This window comes from Vombatus ursinus, unplaced genomic scaffold, assembly GCF_900497805.2.
Source record: "Vombatus ursinus unplaced genomic scaffold, bare-nosed wombat genome assembly UNPS02004088.1, whole genome shotgun sequence".
Classification (NCBI taxonomy): Eukaryota; Metazoa; Chordata; class Mammalia; order Diprotodontia; family Vombatidae; genus Vombatus; species Vombatus ursinus.
Window position 1 is genome coordinate 263,651 of NW_020943866.1, and position 17,219 is coordinate 280,869.

The following is a 17,219-nucleotide window of genomic DNA, read 5'->3' on the forward strand; positions in this document are numbered from 1 at the left end:
CTCCCTTCCCCACAAAGTCCAGAGGACAAGAGAATCTACCCTCAGTTTCTAATGTCACTACATTCCACCTGGTCTTACTGCGACTCTGTGTTTTCCTTTCACATCTGACTGCAAACCTTCTCCTATAGTCCCCAACCAGAAAAGTTCCCTCTGAAGAAAGTTTAAGGAGCTTTAGAGGGAGTCTCAAAATCACAGGTTTTCCATGCACTCTATTTGAATTCCTTTAAATTAAGAAACAAAAAATATAGAAATGATGATGTGAATGATCATTTCCAAAAGACAGAATGGGGAAAAGTGATTTCTCTAGAAGAAAGTTTCTGATAGTGAATGAACAGCGTAGTAGAGTAATTGTAAAAACTTGGTCACATAAGAAACTAACTGAAAATTAGATAGGACCGGACAGGAATCAGTGTCTCCATGAGGCAGCCAAGACTTATGAGAACAAAATCAAGAGATAGAAATAGATCATAATAGAGAGGTGATTTAAGACTCAGTATTACTAGAAAACATTCAATGCAAAAAGCCTAGATACCATATTTCAAGAAATAACAAGTGAAAACTGGTCACACCTAGATGAATCAGAGTATGAAATGAAAATAGAAAATGAACACTTTTTAGCTCCTAATAGAAACCTCATATTGTAAACTCTAGAAAATATCTTAACCAAAATCCAGAGCCTCTAATTCAAGAAAAAAAAGAAAGGAAAAAAAAAACCAAAGAAAAAAAGTACATATACCAATTAGTTAACATCTTTGAATTTACAGTAGCTACCACTGTAAAGGTTAGGTAAGATTAGAATATAATATTCCAGAAGGTAGAACCTAAGTCAGATAACCCATTAAGCATGAATTAGTGTAGTGGAGTAAAGTATTATAGGTGGGGAAATGGAACATTAATAAATGAAATGGAACAAGGATTTATTAAATGCCTTTTCTATACCAGCCATTGTGCTAAGCACATTTAAAATATTATTTCACTGAATCTCCACAACAACCCTGTGAATTAGGTGCTATTATAGAAAAGAATAGAAGACTTCTAATTATTCATGATGAATATTCTACATCTGAGTAGATACTTTGAATCTTAAACAGTGGTATCAAGGGAACGATGGAAAAATATATGCTTTGAGTATATGGAAGGGATTATATGATGAAGTGTTCATATTCTAATAGGGGAGAAAAACACATGTCTTCTCAAAACTGTACTGTCTATAATATTCCAGGAGGGAATAAAAAGAACTTGATATTAGTTTTGTTATATTCTGATTATATTAAGAGACAAAAGATACAGGAAATGGAAAGGAATAGCTTGAGGAAGAAAGGGATGAGAAAGGAGGAACTTATTTCATGTAATCAGGGGAATGAGACTAAACAAATATGAAGTAAGTAGACTACCACCTTTTTCTATTTAAATAAGCAGGGATTAGATACATATGTGCATATACAAAACATTCACACAAACTGAATTTGGTGTAGGTATACATGAAACTCATGGCGCCCTCCTGCCTGTTCCAGCCCCCTACTTACCTAAATCCAGAGTTGGCCATCACCTCTTTGAATCAGTTTCACGTTTTGGGCTTCTGCAAATTTTCCTTGCCAGTGACTAGACTATATGTAATCCATGTGCCATGAGAGTATCCAGCACATCTCTAGGATTAGATGGTTTAGTTTTGAATTAGCTTTTAGTCTGTTTCCATGTCCCTTATTACATATAATTTTTATTGCATCATGATCTGAAAAGCATACATTTAGTATTTCTGCCTTTCTGCATTAGATTGTGAGGTTTTTATGCCCTAGTACATGGTCAATTTTTGTGTGCCATGTACTGTTGAGAAAAAAAATGTAGTCCTTTCTATCCCCATTCAATTTTCTCCAGAGGTCTACCATATCTAACTTTTCTAAAATTCTATTTACCTTAACTTCTTTCTTGTTTATTTTGTGGTTAGATTTATCTAGTTCAGAGAAGGGGAGGTTGAGGTCCCTCACTCTGTCTATTTCTTCCTTTAACTCCCTGAACTTCTAAGAATCTCGATTCTATACCACTTGGTGCATATATGTTTAGTAATGATATTACTTCATTGTCTATGGTGCCATTTAGCAGGATGTATTATCCTTCCTTGTCTCTTTTAATAAGATGTATTTTTGCTTTTGCTTTGTTTGAGATCAGGATTGCTGCCCCTGCTTTTTTTTTTTTTTACTTTAGCTGAAGTATAATATATTCTACTCTAACCTTTTACCTTTACCCTGTGTGAATCCCTCTGCTTCAAATGTGTTTCCTGTAAATAACATATATAGGATTATGGTTTTTAATCCATTCTGTCATTCACTCTCATTTTATGGGAGGGTTCATCCCATTCACATTCACAGTTATGATTACTGTCTGTGTCTTTCTCTCTATCATATTTCTCCTCCATTTATGCTTTTCTTTCTTCTTTCTCCCTTTCCTTCCTCACTATTGTTTTGCCTTTGACCACTGCCTCTCTCAGTCCGCCCTCCCTTCTATTAGCCCCTTCTTTTTTCCTCCTCATTACCCTTACTACTTCTTCCCTCCCTTCTATTTCCCCTCCCTTTTCTTTCACTTTTTACCTTTTCCCTCCTACTGCCTATAAAGCAAGTTAGATTTCTATACCTAACTGATTACTTATTCTCTCCTTGCCAAATCCTGTATCTGCCTCCCCCTTTCCTTTTCTCCCAGTACAATCCCTTAATTAGTTCCACTTAATCCACTTACTTAGATCCATCTAACCCACTTAATTAGATTTTTTTTATCATTACATCAAAGCCAACTTATACCCACCCCCTCTGTCTATATATACCTTTTAAATGGTGTAATAACAATACAATTCTTAAGAATTACAAATAATATCTTGCCTTGTAGGGATATAAAAAGTTTGCCCTTATTAATAACATGTTGTTGTTGATTTTTTTCCTGACCTGTTTACCTTTTTATTTTTTTAACTCACTTGATTAGTTTTTTTAATCATTACATCAAAGTTAATTTGTATCCACCCCCTTTATGTATACCTTTTTAACATGGTGTAATAACAATACAGTTCTCAAGAGTTACAAGTGTCATCTTCCCTTGTAGTGATGTAAACAGTTTGCCCTTATTAATAACATGTTGTTTCTTTCTGTCCCTTTTACCTTTTTATGTCTCTCTTGAGTCTTATATTTGAAGATCAAATTTTCTATTGAGCTCTGGTCTTTTCATCAGGAAAGTTTGAAAGTCTCCTATTTTGTTGAATGTCCATCTCCTACCCTGAAAGTTTATGCTCATTTTCCCTGGGTAGTTGATCCTTGGTTGTAATCCAAGCTCCTTTGCCGTACAGAATATTGTACTCTACACCCTACGATCTTTTAATGTAGAAGCTGCAAGGTCCTGTGTAATCCTGACTGTGGTTCCATGATATTTGAATTGTTTCTTTCTGGCTGTTTACAGTATTTTCTCTTTGACCTGGTAATTTGGAATTTGGCTACTATATTCCTTGGTGTTTTCAATTTGGGATCTCTTTTAGGAGGTGATTGGTGGATTCTTTCAATGACTTAGCTCTTCTTAGCAACATATCTATAAGACAACTCCAAAAGACTCATGATGGAAAATACTACCCACATCCAGAAAAAGAACCATGGAGTCTGAATGCATATGGAAGCATACTATTTGCTCTCCTTTTCTTTTGTTATTTTGTTTTATTTCTTCTTTCTTGTGGTTCCTCCCATTAGTTCTAATTCTTCTATACATTATTACTAATGGGAAAATATGCTTAATATGAATGCGTAAGTAGAACCTATATCAAATTACATGCTGTCTTGAGGAGGGGGGAGGAGAGGAAGGGGGGAAAATTTAAAACTTAAAATCTTAGGGGAGTGAATGTTGAAAACTAAAAATAAATAAATTATTTTTGAAAAGAACATAAAGGTAAATATGAATGAGAAATTACAAGGATTTAAACAAGAATAAACTCTATTGGGGCAACTAGGTGGTGCAGTGGATGGAGCACCTGCCCTGGAGTCAGGAGCACCTGAGTTCAAATCTGGCCTCAGACACATAGTACTTCTAGCTATGTGACTCTGGGCAAGTCACTTAACCCCAACTACCTCACTAAAAAAAAAAAAAAGAATAAACTCCTCTTTCCATTCTAATATATATGAAAATACATATCATGCTCCAAACCCCGCAGGACTCTATCATCTTAAGAAGTCATTAAGGAAATCCAGCAAATCAGCATCTGGGAATGGTTTTTAAAAATATTTTTAAAAGTGCTTATTGATGTCTTATGTTTTTACATCATCATAGTTATCCCCAGTATCCACTGACTTTTCCATCTAGTTAGCCATCTCTTATAGCAAATAATGTTTCTTTAAGACAAAAAAGGATGAAAGAGAAGGAAAAAATCAGCACGACTAATTAATACATTGGAAAAATCTGAATATTTGTGCAATGTGTAAAAGTTTTGGATTTCAAACCTTCATAAGTGAATGTTAGGGATACCCTCTTACAAGTCTTAATTGGAGTTGTGCTTGATGTTTATACTCCTGTAACATTCACTATGAATTTTTTTGTTTGTGACTGTTCTTTCTATTTACATTATTGCAGTCAATGTTTATATTGTTTTCTTGGCTCTGATTACTTCACTCTGCATCAGTTTGTATAGTTTTTTCCATACTTTGTTCTATTCATTACATACATAATTTCTTACAGCACAGTTGCATTCTATTACACTTGTGTACCATAATTTATTTAAGCATTCCCCAGTTAATGAGCATCTACTTGGTTTCCAATTCTTTGCTATCCCAAAAAAGACAGTATTTTAAGGTACATAGGGATTTCTTTTGAACAATGGCTTTCTTGGGTTATGTGACCCATAATGGAGTCTCTTGTTCAAGTGGTATGGACATTTTAATCACTTAATTTGCTTTATTCCAAATGAATTTCTAAAATGGTCATCACATTTCTTTGCTCCACCCACAAGGCATTAGTGGGTCTGTCATATGTTTGTGTTTGTGTGTACATATGTGTATATATGTATATTTAAATATATATATAATATATTGTATATGTGTTTATGCATGTGTGTTATACATATCTATATCTCAGATTATATGTCTTGCATTCCAAATCCTTATAAGAGAAATTTGTTATGATTGTTTTCCATTCAATCACATCTCTTCTTATCCAAGGTGCATTAATTTTATCTGTGCAGAAGCTTTTCAGTTTCATGTGATGAAACTTTACTATTTAATTTTTTATAATTGCCTCTGTTTTTTGTTTGGTTAAGAATTCATCTCTTACCCTGAGCTGTGATTGGTATATGACCTGTTTCTCTTCTAACCTTTTTATAGTATGATCATTAATATAAAGATCATGTTTCTATTTTGAATATAATGGATTTCCCAGCAGTTTATTCCTAGGTAATTTGTGGTTTCCAGTTTATCAAATACTGATTCATATAATTCACTGTTTCTACTTTCTCTAGTAATTTTTTTTCACTTTCACTTTTTTCCTTTTGTGTATCTTTCTGTTAGATTTACAGACAACTGAGAAAGGGACATTGCAGTCTCCTGTCAATGTTATATTATTGTTTATGTCTTATTGTAGCTCAATTAATGTTTCCTTATGAATTTGAATACAAAAGTATTTGGAACCTATCACCTTATTCCAGAATATTGGTTTGTTGACTGTGATTTCTTCCAACAAAATGCAGTCCCTCTCATTTTTTGAATGTTTGCTTTCATTTTGTCAGGGAGATTAAAATTCCTGTTTTTCATTTCATTTTCTTTTTTTTTTTGTTTTGTTTTTATTTTATTTTGTTTAGTTTTTGGCAAGGCAAGACGGCTTAATTGACTGTCCCAGGGACACACAGCCCCTGGTTGTTTTTTTTTTTTATTCACTTGCTGCATAGAATTTTCCCCATCCCTTGTATTATTTTGAGTATATATTTGTTTTTATGTGTTTCTTATGTGCAGCATATTATTATTTTCTATCTTTTGTTCTTTTTCATTATATTAGATTTTTTAATTCATCAAGATTTTAAGTAATGATTTTTAGGTTTACATTCTCCTCCATTTGTCTCTATTGTGTTGTTTTCTCCTTTTTTATTTAATACTATTTTATTTTTTCCAATTACATGTAAAAAATTTTCAACATTCATTTTTTAAAGATTTTTAGTTCTAAATTTTTGTTGCTCCCTCCTACCAAAGAAGGCAAGCAATCTGATATAGGTTTTTCATGTTCAGTCTTGTAAAATATATTTCCACATTAGTCATGTTGTGAAAGAAGAAGCAGAATAAAAAGAAAAGAAAAACAAAAAAAAACTTTTAAAAAAGTGAAAATAGTATGCTTCAATCTGCATTTAGATTCTATCAGTTCTTTCTCTGGATGTGGATAACATTTTCCATCATGAGTCTTTTGGAATAGTCTTGCATCATTGCATTGCTGAGAAGAGCTTAGTCAATCATAGTTGACCATCTCACAATGTTACTATTACTGTGTACAATGTTCTCCTAGTTCTGTTCACATCATTCTGCAGCAGTTCATGTAAGTCTTTCCAGATTTTTCTGAAATCCACCTGCTCATCTTTTCTTAGAGCACAGTAGTATTCCATTATACTCATATACCACAGTTTGTTCAGCCATTCCTTAATTGATGGGCATCCCCTCAACTTCCAGTTCTTTGCCACCATGAAACGAACTGCTATAAGTGTTTTTTACATGGAGGTCGTTTTCCCTTTTTTTATGATCTCTTTGCACTACAGACTTAGTAGTGATATTGCTGTATTAAAGAGTATGCACAGTTTGATTGCCCATTGGGCATAGCTCCAAATTGCTCTCCAGAATGGTTGGATTAATTCACAACTCCACCAGGAGTTCATTAGTGTCCCAATTTTCCTACATCTACTCCAAAATTTATTATTTTCCTTTTCTATAATATTAGCCAACCTGATAGATGTGAGGTGGTAGCTCAGAGTTGTTTCCATTTGCATTTCTCTAAATCAATAGTGATTTAGAACATCTTTTCATATGACTATAGATAGGTTTAATTTCTTTATTTGAACACTGCCTGTTCACATCCTTTGACCATTTATCAATTAGGGAATTATTATATTCTTATAAATTTGATGCAGTTCTCTATATATTTGAGAAATGAGACTTTTATCAGAGACACTGTAAAAATTGTTTCCCCAACTTTCTGCTTTCCTTCTAATCTTGGTTATGTTGGTTTTCTTTGAACAAAATCTTTTTAATTTAATAAAATCAAAATTATCCATTTTGCTGTTTGTAATGCTCTTGTTTGATCACAAGTTGTTCTCTTCTCCATTAATCTGACAGGTGAAGTATTCCTTGCTTTTTTTCATTTGCTTATAGTATCAGCTGTTATATCTAAATCAGGTACCCATTTTGACCATACCTTTTTTGCTACATGGTGTGAGATGTTGGTGTATACCTAGTTTCTGCCACATTCTTTTCCAGTATACCCAGCAGTTTTTGTCAAATAGTGAGTTCTTATTATCCTAGAAGTTGGAGTCTTTGGGTTTACCAAACAGTAGACTACTATAGTCATTTATTATTGTGTCTTGTGTACCTAACTATCTCACTGATCCACCACTCTATTTCTTAGCCAGTATCAAATAGTTTGGATGATTGCTGCTTTATAATATACTTTTAGATCCATTATGGCTAGGGGACTTTCTTTTGCATTTTTTTTTCATTAATTCCCTTGAGATTCTTGACTTTTTGTTCCTCCAGATGGATTTTATTATTTTTTCTAGCTGTATAAAATAATTTTTGGTAGTTTGATTGATATGGCACTGAGTGAGTACATTCGTTAGAATTGTTGTTTTTATTATATTAGCTCTGCTACCCATGAGCAATTTTTACAGTTCCAGTTGTTTAGATCTGACTTTATTTCTGTGAAAAGTGTTTTGTAATTGTGTTTGTATAGTTCCTGAGTTTATCTTGGAATGTAGCCTCCCAAGCTTTTTTATATTGTCTACAGTTATTTTAAATGGAATTTCTCTTTCTATCTCTTGTTGCTGGGCTTTATTGAAGATACAGAAATGATGGGGGGGGTGGAGTCAATTTTTACTCCCATGGCGGAGTAAAAGCAGTGAATTGCTTCAGCACTCCCCCAAACCCCTCCAAATACCTGTAAAAAATGGCTCTAAACAAATTCTAAAGCAGCAGAACCACACCAAGACAGAGTAAAACAAATTTCCAGCCCAAGACAACCTGGATGGTTGATTGGAAAGGTATATTGTGCCAGGCAGGGAGAGGAGCGCAGTTCAGCGTGGGCACACAAGCAAACCAGGCCTCAGTGAACCTGGAGCAGCCCTCAGAGGACTGAATCACAGGTAGCTGTGGTGGTTTCTAGACTTCTTAACCCAGGAATGCCAAAGAGAACTTAGAAGGTCAGTAGGAAAAGGCTGTGACTGTAGTGAGAGAGAAGTTTGGTCCCAGCCCCAGTCCCTGAGCATGGCCCTGGAGCGGTGGCTGCTTCCAAAGCTTCTAGCCCACAGACTGAACAAGTGGCTGATCAGAGGGGGGTTGCAGGGATCTCTTTGCTGCTGCTGAGGCAGGATTCTCTTGCTTTGCCAGTGCTTGGATCTGGGTCACAGTTCTGGGTGGTGGTCCTGGGGCAAGGAGGAACATTGGTGTTGTGGAGCTTGTAGTGGCAGTGGAGAGGAAATCCTCCTCACAGTTCCAAGACAGAAAAGAGTGCTTGTGGTCACTCAAAGACCAGAGCACAGGTCAGGAAAGGAGTAAACACCTCGCCCTGGATCATACCACCTTGGAAGAACTGAAAATTTACAGGCCCCTAGAAGTATCTCTGAAAACAGCTGCACAAAATCCCTGAAGCTTGGGACAGTACATTCTCCACACTGAAACCAGACCCCTACTTCAACAAAGAGATCATGAGCAAGCAGAGCAAAAAGAGTCAGACCATCGAATCTTTCTTTGGTGACAAAGAAGATAAAAAAATACAATCAGAAGAAGACAACATAGTCAAAGCTCCTACATCCAAAACCTCCAAGAAAAAATATGAATTCATCCCAGGCCATGGAAGAGCTCAAAAAGGATTTTGAGAAGCAAATAAGAGAAGTAGAGGAAAAACTGGAAAGAGAAATGAGAGTGATGCAAGAACATCATGAAAAACAAGTCAATAGCTTGCTAAAGGAGACCTAAAAAATACTGAAGAAAATAACACCTTCAAAAATAGCCTAACCCAAATGGCAAAAGAGGTCCAACAAGGCAATGAGGAGAAGAATGCCCTAAAAAGCAAAATTGGCCAAATGGAAAAGGAAGCCTAAAAGCTCGCTGAAGAAAATACTTCCTTAAAAATTAGAATGGAGCAATTGAAAACTGTGACTTTATGAGAAATCAAGACACTGTAAAACAAATCCAGAAGAATGAAATAATAGAAAACAATGTGAAATATCTCATTGGAAAAACAACTGACCTGGAAAATAGATCCAGGAGAGAGGATTTAAAAATTATTGGACTATCTGAAAGCCATGAACAAAAAAAAAAGAGCTTACATATCATCTTTCAAGAAATTATCAAGGAAAATTGCCCTGATATTTTAGAACCAGAGGGCAGTATAGAAATTGGAAGAATCCACCAATCACCTCCTGAAAGAGATCCTCAAAGGAAGACCCCTAGGAATATTGTAGCCAAATTCCAGAGTTCCCAGGTCAAGGAGAAAATATTGCAAGCAGCCAGAAAGAAACAATTCAAGTATTGTAGAAACACAATCAGGATAACACAAGATTTAGCAGTTTCTACATTAAGGGACCACAGCGCTTGGAATATAATATTCTGGAGGACAAAGGAGATAGGATTACAACTAAGAATCACCTACCCAGCAAAACTGAGCATAATCCTTCAGGGGAAAAAATGGAAATTCAGTGTAATAGAGGACTTTCAAGCATTCTTGATGAAAAGACCAGAGCTGAATAGAAAATTTGACTTTCAAATACAAGACTCAAGAGAAACATGAAGAGCTAAACAGGAAAGAGAAATCATAAGAGACTTCTTAGGGTTGAACTGTTTATATTCTACATGGAAAGATGATATTTGTAACTCATGAGTCCTTTGTAAGTATTAGAGTAGTTGGAGGGAAAATTGTATGTATGTATATAGATAGATAGATAGATAGATAGAGGGCACAGGTTGAGTTGAAGATGAAGGGGTGATAACTGGAGAATAAAATTAAGCAGTGAGGGAGGATTATATTAGGAGAAGGAGAAAGGGAGAGGTAGAATGGGGTAAATTATCTCACATAAAACAGACAAAAAATGCTTTTACAGTGGAGGGGAAACGGGAGGAAGCTGAGAGGGAATGAGTGAATCTTATTCTCATCAGATTTGACTTAAGGAGAGAATAACATACTACTCAATTGGGTATGGAAATCTATCTTACCCTACAGAAAATAGGGGGGAAAAGGGGACAGGAGAGCAGGAGGATGATAAAGGGGAGGGTAGATTGGGGGAGGGAGTAATCAAAAGCAAACACTTCTAGATAGGGACAGGGGCAAAAGAGAGAATGGAATAAATGGGGAGCGGGATAGGATGAAGGGAAATATACTTAGTTTTTCATAACATAACTACTATGGAAGTGTTTTGCATGACTACACATGTATAACCTGTATCAAGTTGCTTGTCTTCTCAATGAGGGTGGGTGGGGAGGGAGGAAGGGAGAAAATTTAGAACCCAAAATTTTAAAAACAAAAGATTAAAAAAAATTGTTTTCACAAGCAACTGGGAAATAAGATATACAGGAAATGGGGTATAGAAATCTATCCTGCCCTACAGGAAAATTGAAGGGGAAGGAGATAAGAGAAGGTGGGGGAGAGGTAGAAGGGAGGGCAGGTTAGGGGTAATCAGAATGCATGCCATTTTTGTGTGGGGAAGGGATGAGAGGGGGAGAAAATTTGGAACACAAAATCTTGTGGAAGTGAATGTTGAAAAATAAAAATAAAAAATCAATTAAAAAAACAAAAAAAGAAAATTTTACTTTCAAATACAAGACTCAAGTGAAACATGAAGAGGTAAATAGGAAAGAGAAATCATGAGAGACTTATTAAGGTTGAGCTGTTTATATTCCTACATGGAAAGATGATATTTGTAACTTATGAGAGCTTTGTCAGTATTAGGGTAGTTGGAAGGAAAAAGTATATGTATGTGTATGTATATATATGTGTGTGTATGTGTGTGTGTGTGTGTGTGTGTGTATATATATATAGAGAGAGAGAGAGAGATAAATAGAGGGCACAGGGTGAGTTGAAGATGAAGGGGTGATATCTGGGGAATGAAATTAAGGAGCGAGAGAGGATTATACTGGAAGAAAGAGAAAGGGAAAAGTAGAATGGGGGTAAATGATCTCATATAAAACAGACAAGAAAAGGCTTTTACAGTGAAGGGGAAATGAGGGAAGGTGAGAGGGAGTGAGTGAATCTTATTCTCATAGGATTTGGCTTAAGGAGGGAATAACACACACTCAATTGGGTATGGAAATCTATCTTACCCTATAGGAAAATGGGGGGGGAAGGGGATAGGAGAGCAGTAGGATTATAGAGGGGAGGGCAGATTGGGGGATGGGGTAATCAGAAGCAAACACTTCTGAGGAGGGACAGGGTCAAAAGAAAGAATAGAATAAATGGGAGAGGCAGGATAGGATGAAGGGAAATATACTTAGTTTTTCACAACATGACCACTGTGGAAGTGTTTTTCATGACTACACATGTTTAACCAGTGTCAAGTTGCTTGCGTTCTCAATGAGGGTTGGTGGGCAGGGAGGAAGAGAGAAAATTTGGAACTCAAAGTTTTAAAAACAAATGTTAAAAAAAAAAGGTTTTTACATGCAACTGGAAAATAAGATATATAGGCAGTGGGGTGTAGAAATCTATCTGGCCCTACAGGAAAATTGAAGGGGAAGGGGATAGAAGAGGGGGAGAGATAGAAGGGAGGGCAGATTAGGGGAAGGGGTATTCAGAATGCATGCCATCTTGGGGTTGGGGGGAGGAATGAGATGGGGAGAAAATTTGGAACTCAAAATCTTGTAGAAATGAATGTTGAAAACTAAAAATAAATAAATTAATAAAAAATAGGAGCACAAAAAGTATACAAAATAAAAAAAGATACAGAAATGATGATGATTTATGTGGGTTTATTTTATATCCTTTGACTTTGCTAAAATTGTTAATTATTTCAAGTAGTATTTATATTCCTGTAGACAGAGCACCCATATATAAAGGTATGATTCCCCATGTGATGAAGAGGAAGAAGAGGAAAAGGAGGGGAAGAAGGATGAGGAGGGGGAGGAAGAGGAGATGGAGAAGGAGGAAATAGCATTTCCCAACCCAAACTGGCGTGTTCGTTCCCCCTGAGCGGCAACTACTACTACTTACAGATTGTTGTTCATCCTTCATTTTCATAGAGGACCAATGATGTCAGGAGGGTGATGGCTTGCCTTGAAAGTGAATTAGATTTAAGTGAGTCAGAGCTGTGCAAAGTCATCAGCCCCACTCTCTCCTCCAGGGTCATCAGAGTCCAGTGGCAAGACATAGGTTAGGACAACTGGTGATGGCCCAGCAGAATATCGTAATAAACTTATCTTTGAAAAAGAAATTGAATAGGCCATAAATGAGCTTTCTAAGAAAATCACATCAGAAACTGTTGGATTTAGACGTGAATTCTATCAAACATTTAAATATCAACTAATTCCAGTATTAAATAATATGTTTTGAATAATAAGCAAAGAAGGAATCCTCCCATACTTCTATTATGAAGCAAATATTATGCTGATACCTAAACCGGGAAGAGCAAAAACAGAGAAAGAATATTATAGACCAAAGAAAATAGATGCAAAAATCCTAAATAAAATGCTAACTAGGAGACTACAAGAGTATTTTTTACTTTTGTTATGGATGTAATCAAGTATGTAATTAGTTTTGCCAATATTAAGCCATTTCTGCATTCCTGGTATAAATCCTACTTGCTTATAATGTATAATCTTTGTGTTCTTTTTTTTCTTTTTCTTTTTTTGGAATTTGGGGTTAAATGACTTGCCCAGGATCACACAGCTAGTAAGTGTCAAGTGTTTGGTCTGAGACTGGATTTGAACTCAGGTCCTCCTGACTTCAGGGCTGGTGCTCTATCCCCTGTGCCACCTAGCTGCCCCAATCTTTGTGTTCTTTATCTACAGATATAAAATTTCCCCTAAGTGCTGCTTTGGCTACATCCTGTAAATTTTGGTATGTTGTTTCATTATTGTCATTGTCTTTGATGAAATTCTTGATTGTTTCTATGGTTTCTTGTTTGACCCTCTCATTCTTTAGGATTAGATTATTTAGTTTCCAATTAATTTTAATCTATCTTTCTAAGGCTCTTTATTAAATGTAATTTATATTGCATCATGATCTGGAAAAGATGCATTTAAAATTTCTGCCTTCCTGCACTAGTTTATGAAGTTTTTATGTCCTAATACGCTGTCAGTTTTGTTGTAGGTGCCATGTACTACTGAGAAAAAGCCATATTCCTTTCCATCCCCATTCAGTTTTCTCCAGAGGCCTATCATGTCTAGCTTTTCCAAAATTCTGTTCACCTCCTTAACTTTTTTCTTGTTTATTTTGTGGTTAGGTTTATTTAATTCAGAGATTGAGGTCCCCCACTAGCATAGTTTTACTATTTCCTCCTGTAACTCATTCATCTTCTCCTTTAGAAATTTGTATGCTATACCATTTAGTGCATATATGTTTAGTATTGATATTATTTCATTATCTGTGGCACCTTTTTAGCAAGATATGGTTTCCTTCCTGTCTCTTTCAATTAGATCTATTTTTGTTTTTGCCGTTTCTGAGATCATGATTGCTACCTCTGCCTTTTTTTTTTTCACTTCAGCTGAAGCATAATATATTCTGGTCCAGTCTTTTACCTTTACTCTACGTGTGTCTTTCTGCTTCAAATGTGTTTCTTGTAAACAACATATTGTAGGATTCTAGTTATTAATCCATTCTGCTATTTACATCTGTATTATGGGAGAGTTTATCCCATTCACATTCAATTATGATTACTAACTGTGTATTTCCCTCCATTCACAATTACCAAATACAATTCCAGAGGACTCCTGATGAATCATGCCACTCACCTACAGATAGAAAACCGATGGATTCAGTGTGCAGATTGAATAATCTTTCTTCTTTCCTTCCTTCCTTCCTTCCTTCCTTCCTTCCTTCCTTCCTTCCTTCCTTCCTTCCTTCCTTCCTTCCTTTTTTATTCCTTCTTAAAATGTCCAGTAGGATTGGAAATCCAATAATGCCAGCACTTAATTAGGAGATTTGTCCTGTAAAGAGATTTTGTATGCCTGCACCTTTCCAGTGTTGACAAATTATGTACTATTTTCCTGTATGTTTCCTTAGGGGAACCCATAGACTCTGTCTCACTTTAATCCAATTTATACATGAATTGAAAGACATCACCCATCCCATTTTTACCTATCTCAAAATCCTCTGGCAACAGGCAAGTGATGAAACAGGCTCCCATTGTATCCATACCTCCTGTTTCACAGGTGGCCCAGGCCATAGGGTCGTCCTCTCACTGGAAGCAGCATGGGATTCAGCTACACCCTGGGTGTCTGAGCAGCCTTTTAAGGACCACACTGCTCGCCTCCTGGTGTGATGAAGGGACTAGAAAAGGTGTCCCAAAATTTCTTTGCTTATCTGTCCCTGGCCTGTTTAACATGGCAAGCAGGGATCCCACCCTGTGGTTGAAACAAAAAAATTTATAAAAACTTCTTCAAGGATGATTCCACTCACCATCAGTACATGAAATGTGTATAGACAACACAAAATCCAGTAAACCTGAAAGGCAAACAGCTCTTGTTATGAGAGGATTGAGGAGTTGTCATATCCAAATAGCAGCCCTGAGTGAAATGAGGCTGGCAAATGAAGGCCAGCCTAGCAAAGTCAGAGCTTGATATATGTTTTTCTAGAGTGGCTGCAGTGAAGGACAGCACTGTGAAGATAACATAAGTTTTGCAATCAGAACATTAGTTTTGATAGGTCAGTAAGTTTGTGTGCCTACCAAAAGGAGTAAACAACAGGCTCATGAAAATGTGATTGCCACTTGCAGGAAAATGCCATGTCACCATCATCAGTGCCCATGCTTCTTCCATGACAAAGAAAAAGTATATGAAGACCTGGAGACCCTTATCATCAATATGCCAAAAGAGGACAAGCTTATAATTCTGGGTGACTTTAATGTTAGAGTAGGCTCAAACTACCAGACATGGTAGGGAATCCTTGGCAGGAATGGAGCTGAAAACAGCAACAGCAATGGTCATTTACTACTGAACACTTGTGAATCTCATGACCTTCTCATCACCAACACTGTCTTCTGTTTACTTAAATGCAATAAAACTTCATGGATTTACCCTTGCAGCAAATACTGGCATTTAATAGATTTTGTCATTCTGAGGAGGAGACAGGATGTGAGAATGATAAAGGCAATGTGTGGTACAGAGTTCTGGGCTGATCATACACTTATTTTCTATAAGCTAAATATTTACATTCAACAATAGCAATGGCCCCAAGGCAAAATGACTATGAGAAGACAATGTCAACAGATTAGACCACTTCTCTGAGCAGGAACAGTTCATTGCTAACTTGGAGGGAAAGTTGAGCCAACACACAGTTGGCAACAGTGGAGCAGAAAAAGAGTGGGCAGCTTTCAGAGATTTGGTGTACAGAACTGAATTTACTCACCTGGGTCAGAGCACTCACAAACATCTAGACTGGTTTGATGAAAATGATGGGGAAATTCAGAAGCTGCTAGATAAAAAACAATAACTCCACAGAATTTATCAGCGGGATAGTTCATCCATCTCTAAGAAGACAGCATTTAACTCCACTAAAAGTAAAGTACGAGGAAAGCTTAGAGAGATGCAGGATTCTTAGCTCAGAAAGAAGGCAGATGAAATTCAGTTTTACACTGATGGTAACAATTCAAAGTGCATTTATGATGCACTGAAGACTATTTGTGGGCCAAAGATGTATGATGCATCTTACCTACTAAGTGCTGATGGAACCACATTGATTAGCGATAAGGACATGATCCTGGAAAGGTGGGCTAAACACTTCCATAGTGTTCTGAACAGACCATCATCAATCAATGCTGAAGCCACTGACTGTTTACCTCAGATTGAAGTCCATCCCTCTCCAGACAAGTTTCCAACTGAAGAAGAGGTTGTGAATACCATTAGATTTCTCTTGTGTGGCAAAGCATATGGTACTGATTCTATTCCAGCTAAGATTTACAAGATGGAAAATTCATTGCTCATAAAAAAAAACCTGAATGAAATTTTCTAGATTATATGGCAAGAATAAGTTATCCTCCCAGATATCAAGGATGCCTCCACTGTCCTTTTCTGTAAAGGTAAGGGAAATAGATTGTCCTGTGACAATCACAGTGGGAGGTGGGGTGGTCTGTCTCTTAATTATTACTGGCAAGATTCTTTTCAGAATCCTCCTTAATAGGCTGATCATTCACCTGGAAGAGGGTTATTTACCTGAGAGTCAGTGTCGCTGCAGAAATGGCCAAGGAACAGTCAGTATGTTGTTTGCTGCTCGACAACTCCAAGAGAAATGCCAGGAGCCAAAGAGAGTTCTGCACACAAGGTTTGTCCATTGGACCAAGGCCTTTGATACTGTCATTCATGAGGGCTTATGGAAAATTATGTCAAAATTTGGTTGCCTAGAGAAGTTCATCAGTATTTTATATCAATTTCATAATGGCATGCTTTCCCTGATTCTGGACAATGAACAATACTCTCACACTTACCCAGACACCCATGGAGTGAAACACAGCTGTGTGCTTGCTCACGTGCTTTTTAAAAATAATTTATTGGGGCAGCTAGGTGGTGCAGTGGATAGAGCACCAGCCCTGAAGTCAGGAGGACCTGAGTTCAAATCTGGCCTCAGACCAAACACTTGACACTTACTAGCTGTGTGAACCTGGGCAAGTCACTTAACTCTAATTGCCTTAAAAAAAAAAATTAAAAAAAAAAAAAAATAAATAAAAAAGGAGAAGCACTGAATACTGTAGATAAATTCACTTACCTTGGCAGCATTTCCAGGGATGTACACATTGATAATGAGGTTGATGCACCATTGCCAGAGCTAGCTAAGTGTTTGGAAGACCCTGAAGGAATGTGCGGGAGAGAAAAGGT